At 46.0% G+C, this 18,845-nt stretch overlaps 1 long non-coding RNA gene across 9 annotated transcripts; it reads right to left on the reverse strand.

The window, feature by feature from the left end:
* Window positions 1-1,045: 1,045 nt before the first annotated feature.
* LOC112989763 (uncharacterized) lies at window positions 1,046-18,085 on the reverse strand. Of its 9 annotated transcripts, none has more exons than XR_010391113.1 (7): window positions 17,475-18,085; window positions 16,326-16,849; window positions 15,643-15,830; window positions 12,308-15,235; window positions 10,556-10,735; window positions 1,432-8,178; window positions 1,046-1,345 (listed from the first exon to the last, which is right to left on the reverse strand). It is a non-coding gene; the product is annotated as an uncharacterized LOC112989763 (long non-coding RNA). The 9 variants fall into 9 exon arrangements; XR_010391116.1 differs by having other exon boundaries at window positions 1,432-1,601; window positions 3,610-8,178; window positions 15,643-16,849; XR_010391115.1 differs by having other exon boundaries at window positions 1,432-1,605; window positions 3,610-8,178; window positions 15,643-16,849.
* Window positions 18,086-18,845: the final 760 nt, after the last annotated feature.

An 18,845-nucleotide genomic window follows, 5' to 3' on the forward strand; every position in this document is an offset into this window, starting at 1 on the left:
AAGATTAAATGCATTAGGTAATGTTTCATGTTTTAACTTCCCGATGCTGACACTGCCATGAATTGGTTAGATATACCGAGTGGCATATTTCTTTCATACTGTAAGATACTAAAGGTGCATCTTAGTAACTTGGAATCAAAGAGAAGCATACTCTTCAATTCCTTGCTTACTCCAGCTGCTGTTCTGGCTTCGATTTACTCGTATTTATTTCCTGATAGCTGTACTAAAGGTGTTCGGTAGCTTAACTGTCTCGAGAATCAGGAAATGCTTTCTGGAGTCCTGGCAGGATTGTTTCCCTGCTAGCAGGACTATCCCAGCAGACAAGGAGGCACCAGAGTTGGGACCTTTGGGGTCCACAGCAGAAAATGTCCCTCATTATTGAAATTATCATAGATGGGGTGTGAAAGGCAAAAATCATTTTAAAGCTATGGCCGTGGTCCACTCCAGATCACCACAGAGGTCACTTGGATGCACCTTGATAATGAGAATAAAACAGCAGAGAGGATATGAAATTTTAAAATCCCATTTTTCCATGATGACAAATGTACCTTGCAGAGGGGTTCTTTGTACTTTAATTCTTATTTTCTTTCTTTAATTCTCTTTTTAATTTCCTCTTTGCTCGGGTATTGCACTGCTTTGCTCATTGTTTGCACCACCTAAAACGAACTGTTTTCTTCCATTGTAGGCCTCCATGAACCTCTCAAACTCAGACTGCATCCCTGCATCTTACTTTTACATTTTCACTTTTTGATAATAGCTTTTACTAGCAGCCCAGTTTAAATTCTTAGTTTTCTCTAATTCCTCTAAAAGCACAATGATTCTTCAACTGGAAAGGAAACAAAGTAGATCTGAATGATCCATATGTCGAAGTACTGTATTTTCATCATTTAAATGATAAACTTCCCATCAAATATCTACAAATGTACATTCATGACTCCCATCCAATGATCTATTGGCCAGAGGCACATACATTGTTTTAATTTATTTTGGAGTAAAGGTGCTTTCCTGCCGAGTTAGAATAAGCTTACTATGTACCAAACAGATGTTCAATAAAAGAGACTTTACTGAATATGACATATAAACACAGAGAAAGAGGATGAAGGAAGGAAAATTACAGGAAGTATGGATTCCTGGTTCATCAAACAACAGGCCACATTTTTAATCAGGGTCCTTTTTATAGATGGAGCTGTAATGAAACAGAAGGACTGGAGATGTCTTGGGAGAAGGTAACGTCTATGCTTTGCTTGTGTTGGAATTAACTCCAGTGAACCCACTGTGACACTGCACAATTTCCGCTTCCTTTGCAGCAGCGCGATGGCTTGTACAGTTGCCAAACCAGTCCTCACTGTAGGGAAAAAAAATTAAGAAATAGATTACAGGGTTAGAGAGTTTGCTGGTTTGGAGGTGGGCATGTGAGGGCTTCTTTCCTACCAGGTCAAATACCCAGTTCTGCTCTCGCTGGCTCCTTGAGATTCTGCCCTGCTGCAAGTGCCATCGCCGAGCGTGGCTGGGACCTTGGGACCTTGCTCTCGCCCAGCACGGCTCTCTGCAGGCACCGCTGCGCTGATGACGTGACTTTCCCAGCTTTCTGTCTGTGCGCTCTGCCTGGCAGTACAGCAGATGGGTTATACCATGAGTGATACCTTAACCTTCCAGATTATTTGAAAGAAAACACTCCCTTCCCATCCAAAGCCCCTGATTACTGTATGTTTAACAATAACATCAACAATAGCTATTGGAAAAAGCAGGCGGCCTTGCAGCTTTTGCTCTGATTTCTTACTCCATTATTTTGGAGCTTTCCAAGATGAAAATTTAAGGGACATGTGAAAAAGCAACAGGACACCTAGGAGCAAGCTATCCTGTGGGTCATCTTAGGATGGACATGGATAAATATGCTTGTAGGGGGGAGACTGATTCTGACCATCACCTTTTCTTTCAGTCATTTTGTAACTCCAGCATTACGAGAGCCGTGTTCAGGATGATTCCACAGGCCAGGTGGTGGCACCCGAAGCAAAGGCAGCCCCTCGTCCCCCACCAGCTCCTGACCCCCCAATGCCCTGTGCTGACAGAGGCGATGGACTTTCCTCCTGCTCCAGCCAGAGTGGTCAGGGCCAAACAGGTCTAGGGATGCAAGACACAGGGCAGAAAAGGAGCAATATGAAAGAGGGATAGGGACAGCTTAGAGGTTGTACAAGTAGCTGCCCACATGAATTAAAAGCCTTTGCTCTGCAGAGTTGAGTATTTGCTGGCAAACTGAAAATTCAACAATATAGATACACAATTGATGCACTTTCTTCATCTTAGAGTGCCAGCTGAAGTTGCTCAAAGACATCCTTAAGGCTGACAACCCAGAGGGGAAAAACATTTCTTACAAGGCCCAAGTCTTGCATCTATTCAGGCTTTTTCTATTTGGAGAGAGGTAGTATTTATGGAGGCATTCAGGAGAGCAAACACTGCCTGATTTGTTACTGCTCAGGGGAGATCAAAGGCTGCATGGTCCCTTTGCGATAAGGCTGTCTTGCCTTTGAAAGGATTCTTCTTTGTGCCGGAGGGTTGCAGGAGGGATGTCCACCAGGGCCACCACTCCGGGTGGGCTACCGCCTTCAACAAAAAACGGCAGAGGAGAAAAGTACGTACTCAGAGTGAGTTTAACTTCAGCGGTGAAGTAGAATTTTTGGATGCTTGTGTCAAAGTGAAACTTGGTGCCTGACGTTCCCAAGATCACCCACCCCATCCCCAAGCCTGGCAGACCGGGCTTCGCAGCTGGATGTGTGCAGCGCAGCACAGTTACGTTTATGACATGCCTGAAACTTTCTTGGCAGATAATTAGACACTAAGTGGCATCATTTAAAACTGGAAAATTTCCAGACTCTGCTGAAAACTTTCTTATTTGCAAGTGCTCACAAACATGAATCCCAGTGCTGATTTATTAAGGAAGAGTCATTGTATTTTTAAGGCTAGTAATTTGCCATGCTTGTACAGGGGCAGTACATAAATGGTTTTGCCTCACTCTACCTTCTGGTATTGATGTATCAAAGTGGTAAAAACTTGAAGTGTTTAAAGAGCATTGTGGGTATTTTGGTAAAATATGATGATACAGAAGGCTGACTAACTCCTGCAGATGCTAATCTTGGCACTTCCCATGTGCGTTACTTAGTACTTTACTTAGTACTTTAAAAATCAATCTTAATAATAGTAATAATGTCCTGGAACGCAGCATGAATTCTTAGGGTCAGACAGTCAACATGAACGTCTTTAAGCTGCTGAGGGTTTCCAGAGAAGAATAACAGAATCAATTTATGCTGAAGACTAATAAAACTGTGCATTCAATCTTCATTTGTGTTTGCATGCAAATTTGCTTCAGTTTTACATTTGGTAAAGGGTGGCATAATAATTTTGAAAATGCTGTATCTCCAGCTAGCCAGACATTACTGATAGCCTTGAAGGGCTTCCGCTTTGCAAACCACCATGACTTACAGATGCTAGTTGATAATTTTTTTTTTTTTAATGTGTAAAGGGGTAGAGAGAAAAGGCGAGAAAGGGGCTAGTGGCTGAGAGGTTTTTGTCACTGAGATATGCATTCAAAATGGCCAGGTCATCCTTACTAACACTGTAAGCCGGGGACGGTGGTGAACCCCACTGCTCTGGGGGTCACAGCTGGGGCCCTTGCTGATTAAAAGCAGCAGGACTCAACCGCGAACTCCTGCAACACTTCTGCTGTCGTCTCCTTCAGGTCTCTCCTGATGACCCTGACCTTGACTCGATGGCCATGGTGAGATGTTTGTGCTCTTGGCTTCCTGGCTCTTCTTTTAATTGCTATGTCAATCCCCAGCACTGCAGAACTCTTGGAGTTTCCCAAACCCTACAGCATTCCTAAGCCAAAAGGAAGACTGTGGTGAGGGTTTTTGACATACTCCTCTTGAGAGTCTCATGACAGTGTTCAGGTTTAAGAATGTATTTGCTGATATCTGAAGTGTACAGATAAACTTAGTAACTTACTGAGTGGAAGAAGCATGTAAATGGCTGAGGCTATTTTGATTTGAACTGTAGATGAAGACAGGCAAAGAGAGTCACACTTGGGAAGCAGAAGATTTTAACAGAAAATTGTAATGAGGAAGGCAATCAACTTCATTAAAGCTGTTATTTTAATGCCATCTTACATGACTATTAGGACTATATTTAAAACAACTGTGGCAGAGGGACCTCTAGTCTGTATGTGAATAAAGGCTCTTTTGATAAGCCTTTTAATTCTGAAAGGGAAAAAGTAACTCAACACTTTCTGTGCTTGTCACTGACATTATTTAAGCTTGGTGACTTGCTGCTTCTTCTTCCCAAAGGTCAGGCTCCTATTCTGACTCAGAGTCAAAACACTATTATCAATAATTATTGAAGGTAAATCTCTTCATGTGTTCTTCAGATAGGAACATAGAGCCAATTATAATGACAAACTTTATTTCAGCAAATTCTCAGTTATAAAAGGAAACTTTCCCCTCTCCCACAGAGAGAGTATTCTGAGCTTTGCTTAACCCTCCTACATTAATTTTTTTTTTAAATCTTCCTTTCTGTAACCCACAAAATACACACTTTCATTTTGATGTCTGCCAAATGATTTTTCAGATATAGAATACCCCGGAGGTTTTTGGTTGCAGGTGCAAAACTCCAGATGTATAGTTTTCAAGGGACAATTGAACTTAAAAAGAGACACTTCCCTTGTGAAAAATCCAGACCTAAATACATATGCCTCTTTCCCCTTATAACTCACATGCCACTGTAGGGTTGAACCACACACATCCAAGAAAAGAGCTCAGGCAAACTGCTGCTGCATGTGCACAAATCACCGACCCAAGAGCTGCCACCAACTCCTCGTAGCGTGGATTAGCCAGCAGGCACCTGTGTAGAGCCCTGCAGTGGAAAACGTCTGCTGAGGCAGTCCGGATGGGTGAAATAGTGGGAAATGGGTATGGCAACTTTTGTCGTGAGCATCCAGGACAAACTTCAAGTTCAGACAAATAAGCTGAGGTGGGTCTCTACCTCATAGGAAAACCCTGGTCTCTCTTCCCTCCTGCTCCTAACCACTCACTTACAAAAATGCTTGAATAATTTTTCATGAAGACCAAATGATGCAAACTTCTGACCACTGTCTAGTATGGTATGAATTTAGGGCATAGCTGAAGTGGAAAAATAGTTAAAGCTCCATTTCATGGAAACGTGCTGGGTTTCACAAGCTGCCTTTTCTCAGTGCTGACGCTCGGGCCCCATCCGAGCCGCCGCGGGAGAAGGCTGCGAGTAGCTGGAGCAACCCCGGCAGCAAGAGTGGAGCCGGCTTCGCAGGCCAGCCGAGACACTCGGGATGGCACATGGGCAATATTACAGCAAGGAAAAATGCACCATGGATATTTGAGGCCAGAGGTGACACTTACTGTCAGGCCTGCTTTGTGCTACGGCTAACACCAAATGCCATGAAAAGGCATAGAAATAGAAAATGCGAACTGGAACTTTTTCGTCCTTTGTTGCGCATTTTTGGATGAAAAAATGGGAATGTTGGTAAAAAAAACAAACTTTTAGAGCTCTTTAAGGGACAACAAAAGGTTGAGAGACGGGGATCAGCGTTGCTGTGAGGCTCGGAGGTTCAAAGAAGGCATTAATCAGCCAAAACCTCAATAAACAAACACCGGCTCTGAAAACCAGTCATGCTATTGTGCGCAGTAAGTGAGAATATTCAAATACCGAGGAGGTAATAAGCATGCAGCTGAGAACAGCGAGGAGGATAAAAGGGAGAAGAAGATGGCAGAAATTAAAGGCAAGGGAAGAGCTGAAGAAAATAAAGGGCCTGACCCTCTTTTAAACTAAGGCACTTTTGAACTATTCAGAGAGTATAACAATGTCTTAACCTAGAAGTGAGCCCCTCCATGCCCTGTTAAGGCTCCTTCACAAGACAACGGTGGTATTAAGGGGTCTACATGATAATGGGCATTAGCTGTACATTCTTTTGAAGAAGCAGATGATCAAATGGCCTACAGAAGGGATGTCAAGAGGAAGCTGGCCAGATGCTACTGTAAATCTGAAAGAAGATGCTTTTCTGGTGGGTGGCTGAAATACTTTGCTGAGTGCATAAAGGAGAATGAGAGAAAAAGCCTGATTTATGTCCTCATCTTAGTGTCAACGTGGGAGTAACATGAAAGAAGCCAATGGAGCTGAGTTTGGAGGCAGGCCCAGATTCAGTGATGGACTTCAACATGTGTAAACATGTCAATAACATGATACAGATGTGTTTGTCCTGTTTAAATAGGCACTAAAAGGTAACAGAGTAAGTGCATCTGCTCTCTGTCAACATGACTCATGGCTGCCCATGTGTTTTCCTCTGAGACTTTGAGAATTAAAGCCAGTTGAGATGCTAACCTAGTGACTTGTAAAACTGTTCCTGGTTATATCCTGATAGTTAACTTCCAATTTAGATGAGAAAGTAACTCAGCTGTGGAGCGTGATTCGTTTCTCCAAAGATACACAGCAAGGTTTGTTAATTCACAGTGCGGAAGCAATATTGTTCCTTTAGTAATAGATTATTTTATATCCCAATGCTCAGCATAAGCCACTAGCCATTCGGAGCTTACCGGTGAAAAAATACAAGTCTGCAACATGAATACTGTATCTTGTAAACAAAAGCCCACGTAGACTTATTGCACCATTACTAAATATAAGTGTCCGCAATCAAGAACACCACATCTCTTGTACCTGCTGATGAAGTCAAGTGTAATGCTGAAGTTTCAAAACACTAAAACCTGGTCAATATTTTGAATAAGATGGATTTGCAGTTTTAATAATTCCAGAACGCCAAACACATACGAAATGAGCCCTTGATGTGTAAGGTCTGATTACAAATAACCTGCATCGAGATGAAAGTTAGCTTTTAATATCTGTTTTTTTAAGTCTGCTTTAGGCTTTCAAGAGGCTTCAAAAGAAAGCAAAGACTAGAAAACAGTCTGATTTAATACTGTTAGATGTGTGAAATAAAATGCTGGACAATAAGAGACGTAAAACAACAAGTGCAAATGACAAATCAAATTAAAGAGCTAATTGAAAATAATGGATTTAAAACGTTTTTTGGTTGTTTTTATTCATCTGTTTTTCATCACTGTTTGCAGCAGCATTTTTTTTAATCTTCTTCACTTTGAAGAACAAACTTTCTCCACCATAAAAGACAATGATTTTAATCAGCAGCCGAAATGTCATTCTGTGGGGATGTAGACTCTAAATGCCAATCAGGAAGAGAAACACCACCAACAGAAACCAGCGGGACAGTCATACACTGTACCGCCTTTGCACGGCTCTGTGATAGACCCTCACGATAGCAGACTGCTTTATCTCTTGTTATAATGCTCCTCACTAACACTTCCTTACCTCCATTCTTTGTAGTATCTAAAGCAAAAAAGCTTTTTCTAAGTTGCCATACACATGCTCGTGTGCTCTGGTGAAATTGGTACAAATGAGAAACTCTCTGTGCTCTACGGACATGTTGTTCCTTGGTCCTAGTGTAATGTTACTGTTGTGCATCAGACCAGGTGCCTCAGCAGAAAAGCGTCTACCCTTGTATCTTTATTGCTTTTTGCTTTCTCAGTTGCTCTTGCCTTCTCCAGCACTGTTCTCCTGCCAGGTTACCAGGTCCTCGCGCTGGTCTCTCCCCTCCCAAGCCCAGCACACGTCCTCTGCTTCTCCCTGTGGCCGTTCCCGAGCTCTCGAGGACACCCGGCTCTCTAAGGGAGAGACTTCTGCAGCATCGCGTGGGACCGGCTCAGCCCAGCGCCTTCCCAAGCGCTTGTTCACCCCAAGAGCCCACCAAAGCCAGAGACCACGGCGCAAAGAGAACAAATGTTGGGTACATGTGAATCATGGAAATCCTGCAGTTTTCCCAGAGAAGAACTTGTTGCTGATAGCGTTGGACTAAGGAAATGCTTTGCAAAACTCACCTTGAGACCACCAACCTGATAAACACATTTCATACCAAGAACGGCCCTGCGAATCCCTGTGTTGTCCATGTTCAGGAGCTTTTGTCCCGTGGGAGGGGTGCTTTGCTCCACTCTGCGCATGGGCAGATCAGCTGCGCCCTCTCTACTACAGGCAACTTCCATTTCAAACCAGCTCGAAGAAAGGGGGAAAAAGCCAACCAAGAAAACAGACTGCCTGTGTGAACAATGTTTTTAAATTAAATTAATTCTCCTGTGTACTCCTATTGCTGCCTCTTCGTTAAAGGCAGAGGGAAAGTGTTTGCAGTTGCCCAACTCCAAGCACTCATGCTATGCAGAGGCTGCATAAAGAAATCATTTAGAGGACTAAAAACCGAACTGTCACTACCCACTGCTCCTTAAGTTTGGTGAAATATCAAATCGGTCTCAGTGGGGTTTTTCAGGGAAAGGAATTAACAAAAAAGAAAAAAAAAAGGAAAAAAGAAAAGCCACCAACACCAATGCATTCCCATAATGAAGGGTCTAAAAATGCCCCACTCATTGATGCAAAATTACAGTTATTGTTTATCCTCCGTCTACTTCACACAGCTTTATACAATACACACCACGAAAAATACAAGCAAACAACCGACACATTAGTTAAGAGACCTTCCATTTTACTTTGGCAGTTCACGATAATGGAATTTAATTGTGGAAAAAGCTGAATAATTTTAGCTGAATGTCATTTGGTTCATTCAAACTGGGAATCAGGGACATTTTTAACAAAGGTTTTCAAACTTCTTTTGAAATCAGGAAGCTGCTGTGCACAGATAAGGGGAGAGGTTTGAGGATTCTCTATCAGAAATTTCAAGGTTTTTTCCATCTGCTTTTTCACATTAACTGGTAATTATCCAGAAAGGCACATAATAGTGCAGAAATGACAGAAGCTGACAAAGGTTTTCCTAAGATATGTAAATTGTCAGTGATAGGCAAGGTGCAACAGAAAGGCTTTCTACAGCACAATTATTTATGCCAGTTTCATTTGCTTTTAGGTAGCACTGATGGCATACTACACAGCCGCCTCTTATCATGTGCACTGCACATTAGCTCCGGCACCGGCGCGACGGAAATGTGGCAAAAATGTAGCTTTAAGGTTGGTGGTCTCCTCTGACTCTGGCATTTCACATTAGCTATGCGCGCGTGTCTGTGCGTGAGTGTGGCCGCCTGCATAGAGATTTCTGAGAAGTCTCTTGTTTATTCCTATAATATTCCCCTTCATTTCTCACGCCGCACAAATAAATAAATAAGTGGAAACCTTCCCATTGAAACAGCTTCCGCCTATTGATTACGCTTGGGCTATGAGGATGCCTTCCTCGTAGCAGGGTTATTTGCGGGGTGATGTATGGAAAGAGGCACTCGGCTGTTTGCATAGGATGCTCATTAGCCATTTGCACTGATTGCGTATTTTCAGCAAATAGGTAAGGCCATTAAAGATGCTGAGATGAACTGCCTACTCCAGTCGAAGAGCGCAGCTATCACGGTAAAACTCTCCGCTGCGTTTCCCTACCCTGTCGTAAAAAGGCAGGTGATGAACCGGCTACATCTGCTTTTCGAAAGCCCACACAGGTAAGGCCAGATTCTGCCACTCGTAGCTTATACGTCCCAGGAAGAAAAGGAACTTTCTTGCTATGTCGTCTAGGCAGCGTCAGGGACTATTAAACGTACAAAGAAAAAACTGCAAGAATCCAGCCCTTGGTATGGGCACTAGCGACGTATCGCGTAGGTGTTGTACCGGGAGGTCATGCGGATGGGTCCCAGGCTTTGAACAGTACCTCTTACATGGGCTATTTAGGTCTCTGCTATATGGGCAGAGGGACGGGGGTGAAGGTTTGACAAATCCCCCTTTTAAAACAAGCGGTTGAGCTCCTGAGTCCTTCTGGGAGGTTAATCTTTTCTTTAAGCGAAGCCTAAGGGACTGTGTCCTGCTGTACATGGGAGAAATTCCTTCCTGACCTCCACCGCATGCAGCTCCTGCCAGAGCTACGAGGTTTAATTAACCTTTCCTAAGGATGGGGCTACATATGTAACTACCTATGTAAGTAGAGGTTGTAAGAGCTTTAATGGATGAGAAGGCTTTACCTCTCACGCCACGCTGTAGCAGTGCCAGCAGTATTATGGCACCGTAATTACTTTGCGTAACCATGTGAGTGAGATTAAGTTGCTCTGGTGGGGGCTGTTTGTATGTGTGGGGGGTAGCATTAATTTCCTTTATGGTAATATTAACTTAAGTTAATGGGGGCTGTGAGAAAGTAAACGGGAGAGTGGCACAATAGATTTAGATAGGGAAAAGCCAAGCCTGCCTTTGAAAGTCAGTGGGCTTAGCTATAAGGACCTCGTCTCCTATCTTGAGCTTTGTTTTCCCAAATCAGGAGTGCGGAGATCAAAGCCACATAAAAGGGTCCGCGCTGCCGGAGCTGGCAGGGGCGGCGGGGGCCACCGAGGCAGGTCTCAGCCGTGGGGCCACCATCCCGCAGGGGACCCGTGCGGCCCTGAGCAGCCCGTGCAGCCACTCGGCTACCGGCTTTTCAGACCGGTTATGCAAAATGAATAAATACCTTAAAGAGGCTGCTCGAGTTTGGTCGGCGCTCGCCTTCGTTGCCATTCGGGAGGTGCAGAACCGGAGGCTGGAGCTGCACCGTCCCAGCCGCCGTGGGAGTCGGAGCAGGTTGGCAACCCGCGGCCTCGCTGGAGACCAACAGAGGCCCAAGACTGAGGCAGGAGGTGTTCAGCGAGACCTGGATGGGCAGAAGGGAAATTACGAAATTGCTGTGACCTTTCCAAAGCAGAAAAGCTGCTCCTGTGCTTGCGGCCCCTTTCGACCTGCCTCCTGTTAAGCCACACGTATCCTCCCCCCCTCTTGCTTTCAGCTGGCTCTTGCTACAAAGCATCTTGTAATGCCACAGGGAGAAACACAATATGAAAGCTCATAATGTGCTGTATGTCACACTGGCTAGCAGAGCAGGAAAACAGCTAAATTTCTCTGGCCTGAGCTGGATCTGGGCAGGTGACACCAGGCTGTTTAGCATCACTGCCCAGTAGTTAAGACGCAAAACCTTTTTGCCTTCTGAATCTCCCTGTGCCCTCGGTCACCCGTGCAAGCCGCTGGCCACGTGTGTTTTTGTGGTGAAGGCTGGTGTGTGCACAGAGCCGGGGGGACGCTCGGCTCTAGGACTGGATACGTGCCCCGGAGGCAGAGGCAGCCTGACCTGCAAAGGGGCTTCGCCCCTGCATTACCGGTTTGGGTTAAGCAGTCCCATCAGCACAAATTAAACCTGCCTATTTTTTTCAAGCTGAAGTTGCTGTATTATTAATTGCAATTAATTGCCGAACCCATCAGGTCTGAGAAGTATAGGCATGCAAAAAGTGCATCCAGCAAAAAAGGCCTGCGAGAAGGCGGGAGGCCCGGGCACGCAGCAGCAGGCGTCATGGAAGGACTGCTCTCTGCAGCTCGTGGACAGCAAGCCATCAGAGTAAGGTCATTTCTGGAGTTCGCTGGCTTCAGACTGTTGCTAAAATGTCCAAGTTACAATTTTGGCAATACTGAACACCATGGAAATCTGAAAGACTTAATAACAGAACCAATGTTTGGGGCGAACAGCAGGCCAGAGCCTAGATCATCTCTGAGCTCCTCATCGCACGTACCAGGCTTCTGCGGGAAAAGTCCCACAGCCCTCCTGCATCGGGCACAATACACATCTAGCCCTTTCCTTGACTGCCTAGGAATTCAGTGAAGAGGATTTCTGTGGACAAAATTGGTGGCTGGGTACCTTAAACATTCATTTCTACCAAAACGTCTATTTAGCTTCCTAATGAGATAGATTTTTGTTTGCATTTGCTTAGTGTTCCCCATGGCTGTTTATGCAAAATGTGCCTCAGTCTAGTTTTTTTCCTCCCTCAGGTTCCATTTAGCACTTAAAATTAGTTTTTTGTCTTTTTTTCATCCATGTCTTTATGTATGAGCACTGGATCTAAAATGTATGTTTAAGTTAATGATGCTATACATACCACGATATGGGGAAATAACAAAACAGAGAAGTCTGAATGTTTTAACATATACAATTAACATGGAAATGGCGAGATTAGAGATGAACCAATGTGAAATTTCAGCCTCCAACTCGTAGCCTGACCCTGCTCGTAATAAGTCAAGGGAGCTTTGCCTGAAAGGTGACTAGAATAAAACAGCAATGATGGTTAATACTTGTGAAGCCCGCCTTGCTCACAGCTTGCAATATTTAAAATAAATGCTAGTAAACATCATCACTTTACACCCGGAAAAAGTATGACAGTGAGTTACGGGGGATTTGTACCAAGTCCACAACACATCTGTGACAGGGATGAGTGAGGAACCCATGTCCTCCGGCCCTGGCCGGGTCACCGCACCGCAGAATCGGGCTGAAAAGAGTCCCTTTGGCTGCGAAAAACAGTCCTTCCCACACCCTGGGTGCTGCGGTGTCACTGGAGCCGCCCTCCACTGTGAATCCGGCGTCTGGACCAGCCCCGTACCCTGCTATTCCTACCGAGCATCCAGAATATAATGAATTCGCCCGACACAGGATTAACTGTCTCATGATACTCTCCGGGTTTGCTTGGGCTTTGCTTTTTAAAATACAGACCAAAAGCTCATGTCTCTAGGGCCTATGAAGAAGATTTTGGATGGTCCCAAATTAGAAAGTGTCACTTGCGTAAATGAAATGGTCACAACAGAAACCAGAGTTAACCAGTGTCACTCATCTGCTTGGAGAAGAGAAGGGAAAAAACACCAACATGACTCATGTAACCAACTGCACTTACTGGGCAGAGCTTAAATTTTGACTATTAAACAATTGCAACAAAATTCTCAACATCCATCTACAGCCAGAGAATTATTTACCAAAGCTATTCAGCAAATAATTATGAATAATGAATCCATCAAAGGAAATTGTGTACTGAAAAAGAGGTGAAATTCGTTGGATGAATTATTCACTTCAACTTGTTCATTCAGCTCTGCTGGTAATGAATTGAAACACAGGCTTCAAGGAGGCTGTAACAGGCATGAGGGATTTTATGCAGCAGAAGGGTGCGGAAAGCTATAGCTGAATTTAAAGTGCCACCAAGGCTGTGCAGAACGTGTCCATTTATAACAGATCCAGGAAGCGGGCAAAATTTCTGCTTTTAGTTGTGCATGTGTTCTGTGAGATACAGATTATATATCTCTTGAACACTTGCCTTTTCTCTCATCTTTATAGCATTATTAGACAGGACATTAGTGCAAATATCCTAAAAAGTTCAATACAAGTCTTTCAGCCATGAAAACCTGCATCTCCTTAGGGCATTTTTATTAAACTTCGCACGCACGATCTGGAAGCATTCAGATCTTACTGTATTGAGATGAAAGTGTAATTAATCTTGTAGGACCTGGACTGGCTCCACGGCTGAGGCTGGGTTTCTTTCTGTAGATGGCTGAGCCTGTAGCCTACACACTGATGTGGTTCTTGCCATCCTGGCTGTTGTACCACAACAGGTCCTAAGAGGTTGGATATGAAGTGCAGAAGAGCCTTACATTTCCTATTTGAAATGCTCCTGTTCTGATCCTTTTTGGTGAAAGTTTCTTTAAACTGCTTGAGTCATACTTTGGTTTCGTTCACACTGGTGATTTCTTGGACCTCAAAAAAGTCCTCCAAAAATTTACATCAAGTAAAAATTTGAGTTTTTCTTCTTGCAAGCTGATTGCATTTTGAGATGACATGAGCCCCTTTCCCAGCAGGGCTGTGGTCGGGGTCCTTTTTCCGCAGCAGCTGCTCACCGCTTGGACAGCAGTGCTCCGGTGTCCCACACCAGCGTTCGAGCAGGGCCAGGTCCTGCCAGGTTTCCCCTATAATAATAGATGGAAAAACCTCCCGGGCTCCCCTTGGCCCCGCCAGGTAGGAACTGCTCCTGCAGATGCTGGTTTGTCCCCACTCACTTGCAGCAGCTCAATACCTGCCTGAGGGGAAGGGGATGAATTTTGGGCTCCACCATCCTTCCCACCCCACGTTGTATAAGTCCTTCCAGGTCTGAATCCCTGAAGCAGCAGAAATTTTGCTGTTGCAAAATATAACTGACTTCGCTGGCTGGGAGCTCACGCCGGAATGTGGCAGGACCTCTTCTGGGCTGACTTTAGGCATGAAGAACATTGCCGTTGATTTTGGTGGCTCTGCGCTCCTGGGTGCAATAACGGCGTATTCCTGCTGCCCATATTAAAGGCATATTAGCTGTATTTAGCTCTCTCCCATAACCCGTGGAGACGACTGCTATCTGGAGCAGCTGGCCTCAGGTGCCGGCTCGGCATTGCCCATCCGTCCCCACCGCGGTCGCAGGGAGTGGGGAGGTGGCACGAGTCCCCCTGTTCGCCCTTCAACTCCAGATACAGTAGCCTGATTTCACAGGCCCTGACAACTTTCGTTGGCAGCCCAGGGAGCACCTGTTTCTGAAAGACAGATCCCCAAATACATCTCCTGGTGCTTGGCTTTAAGGCTGACCATCACATGGTAGAGAGGAGAGCGTATTTCAGAGGCAGAGCTCGGCGCCGCGTCTCCCTGCAGCCAGTTTGCGCAGTCCGGGCTGGGATTCATGATACAGGAGCATTTCACTTGCCGGCATTCGTTATGTTTGTAATGAGCCCAGTGCTCCAAAGACGTGAGCGGTAGGTCGGTTTGTCGGTAAGGAGGCCAAAATTGCTGGAACTGGCCAAGCGAGGCGATGGCTGGAGACACCAATGTGTTAGCAGGGCTTAAATGCCTCCAACGTCTGGGAAAGCTGAAATGTCATCTTAAATCATGTTACGGGATTTCACTCTTGCAGACCTTCAGTTTTCTATTTCAGACGAGCTTCATGTTAAAAGAGGATGAGTTTAAAGTACAAACTGCCTTGATTAAGTAGTATGCAAGAAAAATAGACTGTTTTTAAAAACAATGATGTCCCTTGTGTCCGAGCACTGCCAGCTACAAGATGTCCTGCTCAGTTTTCCTTATTCTCTGTTTTTAATCAGAGACCCTGAAGTGCAGAAGTGTCTTCTGATTTATCCAGAAGGGCAGTGAAAAGTTCAAAGCCAGAAGGGGTTTTTGGAGGTGATGTATTTTGCTTAAACTCTTTGCTGCAAAATATTTGGAGGAAGCAAGACCCCTCCTGATACCTCTCTCTCCAGGATGCTGAAAAAATCATGAAGTGAATGGTCACTGGGGATGGTCAGAGCTCTGCATCTGTCCAGGCCAACAGTTCTGATAATAAAAGGATGAAAAAAGAGCATTTAGAAAAAAAAAAAAAAAAAAAAAAAAAACGCTTTCGAATTTCCCATTGTCATTAACCAAAACGTTCCAGCTTCGGTGAGGACACAGCTCCTAAATACGATTCCCCGAGCTGGGGGTGTACGTGGAAATCAGAATAAGCAAATGTGGGGATCTAAATGCAGAGAAATGGCCTGAAAGCATCATCCAGATTATTTGGATTTTTCCTGCAGCCTATTGTTAGACTTTGAAAAAAAAAATTAAACATATCTCAGACTCATTGAACTATGCTCACATTCACTTACGCTGAAATTATTTTTAATTAAATGAACTTCCCTTGTTTGTAGCTGCAAGGTACTTATGTGTGATAAAAACTCCATCCTAATAACGCGGAGACTCACCGCCACTTAATTAGCGTCACGACTCCAGGCCGTCTCGAGCAGGAAGGGGAGCGGGCGGCGGGTTCGCGCTGCCGGGCAGGATTTTGGGGCGCGATGCTCCCGCTCGCGGCAGCCCCCGGTCCGGCGCCGCACAGACCCTGCCCGCAGCAGCCCGCACCCCGGCTCGGCCCACGCTGGGAGGCAAAATCCTACCTAGTATTTGACACAGTTTATGTCAAAAGCAATTATAATTAACATTATATTAAATATTAAGTCGAGATCATAAAATGTTGATTGGTACTGATTAGCTGTGTAATCCATAATTAGAAATCACTGCATCCTTCGCCAGGTAGCACTGTAGTGCTTTGCTGTGATTTCACTGCTAAATTAAATGAGTGATTCAGCTTTTGCCCTGAGTTTTGCTTTGGCATTTAATTCAGGTCAGAGCCGCAGGCATGCGAGGAAAGGCACAAGACCCGTCTCGGCCGCGGCAGCCTCGACTCTCCGACCCGGCTCCGGCCCCAGGCTCCCTCCGGCTCTGCCCCCGCGGGAAGGCGGTTGCCGAATTCTCCTTGGCCTCTCCCAGGGCCCGGCCGGTTGGGTGTGTGAGACGCATGAGCTACGTGTGCATTTACTCTTTTTTGAAGAAAACAGAGAATGCAGGAGGTGACCAAGCAAGGGAATCGGTAGCGCCTGGGCTATACCTGCCTTTCTGGCTGTTCTCCAGCCAAAGCCGATAAGCCAGCGTCAGACAGCGCCTAGGTGATGATTTATTGCCAGCATAAACTCGGAGCAAATTGATACCTAACCAAGGACACAAAGGGAGCAAGAGGAGACGCGTAAGGTGGATTTGCTTTTAGGAGACCAAACCTATCTGCACGTCTCTCGTATTGACGAGACGGCCGCACCAAGCCTTCGGTGAATCAGTTTCTAGACGACAGGGGCTCCGGCGTGGGGCTCTGCTGCCCGAGGTCCCGGCACGCCGGCTCGGCAGCAGTGCTTCTGGCAGCAGCCCTGCTTCCCCAAGGGAGGAATTCCTGCAGGTCGGTAGGATTTGCAAAGGATAACGCCACCATTCCAAAATATGAAGTTTTCCAGCTTTATTACAGCCAGTGCTGCCGTCCGGGCTGCTGGGGAGCCACTGCCCAGTGGTATCGGCCGCTGCTCTCAGTACGTGAATCAGTGCGTTCCTGGCATGACGCCGATTTACTCCAGTTGAAGATTTGGCCTAAAACATAGAGTATACAGCATTACAGACATGTCTAAATAATGATTTTTGGGCTTGCACAGCTTGTGTCCTGCTTTCCCGGGCTAGTCCCTGCCATCCCTCCTGGATGCTCCTTGGAAGAGGAGCTGCCCTTGGTGTCTCCTCGAGCATCCACGTGTCCCGCCGGTGCCTGGCTTCTGCCGGTCCCGGGCATCTCCAAATCCAGGTCACCCGCATCCCTCCCCTGGGCATCCAGCAACCCGAAATGATGGAGAGCGGCAGGAAGAGCCCCCAAGCCTTGCCCCTTCCTTGCTGAACTGTCCATAGCGTAGGGGTTACCTCCAAGACAGCGGTTAAACAGGCACATTGGCAAGAAAACTCGCACTCCGTGAATACCAGGTGTGCGGCATTTCTGTTCTTCCACTGCTTTCAATAGGAAAAATAAAAGGAATTGGTGGGGGAAAATGACAACTGTGGATGCCTGGAAAAACGGAAATGGTCCAGAGTCCCCACGGAGACTCGACATACAACTATGTTTGCGCCCACTTCAAAGCCCTCTCCTACCAGCTGAGCAGTAAAACAAATTCCTCTGTACAGCAGACTCAGGCTTGTGGTATGTGCAATATAAAAAAAAGTCTGTATTTACCTGCAGAGTTGATGCATCCGAGCCGGGGAGCAGGGCCAAGTGAGAGCCGGCGTCGGTGCCGGTGCATCCCGCAGCGCCCGGGCATCTCCCGCTGCCGCCGTCCCGGCGCTGCCTGGCCCCGGGTGCAGCTCGGCTCTCGTCCGTGTGATCGCTGCTAAGGGTCCTGCCTCCTCGAAAAGGCTGCAAAGAGGAAGCCTCTGCAGTCCCTTTTTAAACACCAAGTATGTTTTCATTTAAAAAGTCATTTAAAGGCATATTTAATCTCAAATTGGCGTTTTCAAGTTAAAAAAAAAGAAAAAAGAAAAAAAAACCCCTTCAAAAACGAATCTGAAGCTATTTCTCCTTCGATTTTTTTTTCCAATTAAATTAATTTAAAACGCATGAAAAATCTTCCATGCCCTAAGATCCGGAAACCTCTGGTGTCAGCTGCAGCCAGCACTTGTGCGCGCAGCTTCAGCCCTCGCTGCAGGCGTCCCTGCTTTGAAGCCTTTGAAGTGTCTGCGGCGCAGGCGAAGGCTCTCTGCAGAGAAAAACAGTGATTTCTATATATATTTAATGCGTGAAGTGTAGGTGTGTGGGCATGAGTATGTATGTGTTTGTGTTAGGATGATATGTATTTGCACAATGCACAGGGAGGGCCAAAAAAGATAGGGGAAAGCGCTTGCCGTGCGGGAAAAACCAGTTTTCCTTGCTGAGGGTGTCAGCAAGGCGGGTTCAGTCCCAGTCTCGGCTCCTTCGGCTCCTGCCCGCGTTCCGGGATGCCGGCTCCCGCGGCGCCTTCGCCTGCCCCAAAGCAAATCCAGCCGATTTCTCACCCGAGGGATGTTTAAGCCTCTGCTGTGGCCTGGTTTCCATGCACCAGTCGGACAAGGTGCAATGTAATATATACGCCACGCAAAATCCATCTTTGCGGTAATTGCATAGCTGAATTTATTGTTAATTCCGGCTTTGCCTGCAGGGCTCGGCCGCTCGCTCTCGCCCCTGCCGCCGCGAGGATTTGCTCTGCCGGGCTTGGCGGGACGACCGCCGCGCGGCACGTGGACTGGCATTGGGAGGGGACATGATTCAAGCACGAGGCAATAAATTTGATTGACGGTTGGATTTTAGAGCTAATTATTTGACTCGCCAGGTGACGACGTCGATGCTGGCGGGGCTGCGTTTGAGGCGGGAGGAAGCACCGCTGCCCTCGTAGGCAGTGAGCTGATGCATCCCGGTCAGCCGAAATCCCAAGCAGTGGGACTAATCCAGCCGCTTTTTCATCTAATTTGTTAAATTTCCCTACTTTTTTTGGCAGGGATAGATCCCAAACTGATGCCTCTGTTTCTGAGCGAGCCACACGTATCCCCCACGCGCTGTAATTATTTCAGCTTG

This window comes from Dromaius novaehollandiae, chromosome 11 (genome assembly GCF_036370855.1).
Source record: "Dromaius novaehollandiae isolate bDroNov1 chromosome 11, bDroNov1.hap1, whole genome shotgun sequence".
Lineage (NCBI taxonomy): Eukaryota > Metazoa > Chordata > Aves > Casuariiformes > Dromaiidae > Dromaius > Dromaius novaehollandiae.